Source organism: Myxocyprinus asiaticus, chromosome 46 (assembly GCF_019703515.2).
Source record: "Myxocyprinus asiaticus isolate MX2 ecotype Aquarium Trade chromosome 46, UBuf_Myxa_2, whole genome shotgun sequence".
Taxonomy (NCBI): Eukaryota; Metazoa; Chordata; class Actinopteri; order Cypriniformes; family Catostomidae; genus Myxocyprinus; species Myxocyprinus asiaticus.
The window spans coordinates 26374793-26378658 of NC_059389.1; positions in this window are offsets into that span (position 1 = coordinate 26374793).

The following is a 3866-nucleotide window of genomic DNA, read 5'->3' on the forward strand; positions in this document are numbered from 1 at the left end:
TCCTCAACAACTCACTTAAACATGATAAAGAAAGCGCAGCCTCTCTTGCTTTCCAGTCCTCAGAAAAAAATCTGTGCACAAATCACTCAACTATGCGTATCATTTTGTCCATATGTTGTCTACTAAGAATGCTAAAAGCGCACTGCAGAGAGAGAGAGAGAGAGAGAGAGAGAGAGAGAGAGAGAGAGAGAGAGAGAGAGAGAGAGAGAGAGCGCGCGAGCGAGCGAGCTCAATACCAGTAGCAGCTCGGTGTACCTCATTAACAATGCTCAGTCAGGACAGAGCCAACTTATTACCAACACTGCCTATATAGGGGGTGGTGCATCCTAGTGGTAAAGTATCTGGGCTGGTAACTGAAAGATTGGTTCAAACCCCAGAAGGGGTGACGCATCAACTATCACAATTTATCTACTGAAACATTTTTCCACAAGAACTGTCCCTGTCATAGGAGAACTGCTTCAATTTAGATACTTTAAAAAGGAAATCTTGGCCGTGCACGGACTGTGCTGATACCTAAAATTGCACCACGCATAGGCTACTGTCCATGTTCCGATCAGAAACACGAACAACCGATGTATTCTTTAGCCTTAAACTACTTAAAAATGTAATCCACTACAAATTGCCAATTACTCTAAAAGTATTATTAGATTACACTACTGATTCGAATAATGAATCACATTACTAATAACGATACTTTTAAGTTACTTTTCTAAACAGTTTTAAAGAAAGTTTTGTCTTTCTTATCTACATTTCTTCTTTGCTCATTATCATACACTGTATATTCAATACATGTTCAAACACTAAATAAGCCTAATAAGATGAAAACGTGTATGGTCATGTAAACGCCTTTAATGGCTTTCCTTTATTGGGGTTCGGTCATAAACGGTTTAATCATGAAACGATCGACACAGGTAGATTTTTGCACATTACCTCGATTTCGCGTGATCTACATATAAAGTTCGACATATAAACGTACTTAAAATTAACTAACTAGTTTGAAAGTTTTTAAATGTAATGTGTTACAGACTAAAAAAGTAACTTAATATGTAATCAGATTACACCCCAAACTGTAATCAACAAAGAAATATTTATATTATGGATAAAGACAAATAGTGTTGTGTATTTGCATAATCCAAGAAAGCTCTAGCATTATGATCTTTAGTCTAGGGCTGGACGATAAAACAATCTCGATTTTTATAAAAAGAATTAATTAACATTACGTGACTGTGGCAAAATTTTTGCAAAACGAAATTACATGCTTCACTGCATGTTTAGCTGCAGTTTCCGATTGAAATGTCCAGCAGGGGGTGCCAAAAGCGAGTGAAATGGTGTCGTAATCAGACAAGGCTTTTCAGGTGAATATTAGTCATGGTTTTAATGAGTAAAACGTACCTCCCTAACCTAAAACTGTAACTTAAACCTAACCAGTAGTGTTATAAAAAGAAAAATGAGAGGCAAACAAAACAGACATCCTTACCCTAAACCAAACCGATAGTGTTTAAAATGAAATACGACATGAAAAGCAAATTTTTTGAAGCAACCACATAATTTTGTGTTGTTTCTATGCCACTTTCGGCTCACGTGTCAGCTTGCATGCTTGACTGGTCTTGAGCCTCGGTCCTCCAAATCCAAAGTCTAACACTTTATCAGCTGAGCTATGCAGAAGCTGGAATACTACAAGATGGAATAATCCAAGTGTTAAAATGTATTGCTTTTCAAATTATGCATTATAGTAAAGGTGTTTCGATATCATAACATAGCAGTGATGAGTAATAGAGCAAAAAATAATTGTTCATAAAGTCATAATCAGCCATTGTAGTTGTGATTTGTGTGAAAGGGAATAAAACGCATAGTTGTTGTAGCACCTCTAGTGTTAATTTCACCGGGAAACTGCAGCAAAATGTAGAATTCGGCACGTAAAAGTCAGTTTGCAAAAATGTAGTTACATATATAGTAAAGTTCATTCTATGAGACTAGGTTGGATATCCATGATAAACTTTTGAGTAATTTTCAATATTTAGCCTATGTTCTACATCAAGACGGTCAGGTTTGAGTCGCTAAAAACGCAAGCAGTTTGGTAAAGTTGCACACACAACTAGCTGAATCACAGTCATGAAATCAGCCTGTTAGGAAGTATTAGCTGGCTAGTGGCTGCTTAGCCCTGCTGTCATGTAAAACAGTAATGAGGCTAAGTATATGCTAGCAAGTCTCTAGCTAGCTATCCAGCTTACATGATATCGTTGTGTACCAAACAATGCAGCACTGACAATGCAATACAGTTATCAACTAAACGCAACAGCAACTCCTACACCACTGCTGTTTACCCTTATGAAAATCGAGAGTTCGTGGCAAATTTGCTGCAAATTCACCACTGATCATTTTCACATGCAAATGAGCTTTGCGGCAAATTGTCCATTGTTGCCAGAGGTTTGCCTGAGGTTCACCAACGGTGAAGAGCTGCAAACTTCTGCAGCGAATCAAAAGCTCATTTGCATGTGAAAAGAGTGGCAAATTTGCGGCAAGTTTGCGGCAAGTTTAGATTTTTTGTAAGGGTATGTACTGTTTAGTTAAACGTATTTTTATGATCCATAGCACTGTCCCGTCCGCGAATGATTTGACACAGACAAAAAAGTCTTTCAGTCAACATAATGACTTTTAGGCTACATCAATAACGTCAAGTACTGGTTACATAGCTGACATGCGTCTGGCCAAAAACAGAAAGAAGAACATTGTCGGATATGTAAAAAATAATGACCATGAGGAGAGTCAAACATCCGCTGAAGACAATGAAATTGTGGCTAAAAAAGGTCACACATCTTATGTAGGATTTAATCCTAAACTGAGTATACTTCTTGAACTTCAAATTAAAAGGTAGCTTACCCTGTGGAGTTTACTTGTAAGAAACAAGTTTTGTTTACATTCATTCTTGATGTCCAACAAACATATAGAATGCATTTCCTTCCCCATTAAAGGTATGAAATGTATATCGTGATAAATCTTGATGTTCATCTATATGAAAAAAAATATTGTGATAGTATATTTGGCCATATTGCCCAGCCATACTGTAGTCTGAATATTATCACCCCACAAAATACTCTTCCACATTATTTCTCATCCCACTACTCTCCAGCACTGAGAACTGAGGTTTTGGTGGAGCTCTGGTTTTTGTAACATCAGCCACTGTGTTCTATTTTTAGAGTCAGTTCTTCATAGTCTTCGAGACTCACAGTGTTATTTTCAGCCTTTATTGATTCTCTAGAGCTAAAACTGTCAAGCTGATGGAATCCAGACTCAAAGATTAAACTGCAACAGATGACTCCTCTATCTTCCAAACTCATAGTAAACTCTATAGCTAGCTATTGTAATGGACAGTTTATTGATGTTCTGTAAATAGTGTTGTAATTAGCATTTTTAACTGTGGAAGCAGAAATGGAAAGAGATATGGGAAATAAAACAATGAAATGGATCAGTTTTGTATGTATAGGAGAGTGGCTATATTCTAAACTTAACATGATATTATATTAAAGCAAGAAATTGACATCTGTAAACAAATCAGCTGTTTCATGTGCAAAATGACATATTCATTCAAACTGATTTTTAAACCGATCAATTTGTTATAAATTAGATATATTGAGCTGACATTATCAAGTGAAGAAAATAGGATATTTTATGTAGGAAGAAATATATATATATATATATATATATATATATATATATATATATATATATATATATATATATATATCATAATAACAAATCCTATATTAATTCCAGGAATTTATTTTTGGTTTGCCTCCATTAAAGTTATTCTCCCTTATTTATCATTCTCTATTTCTTTATGAAAAAATTAATTCATTTAAGCAATG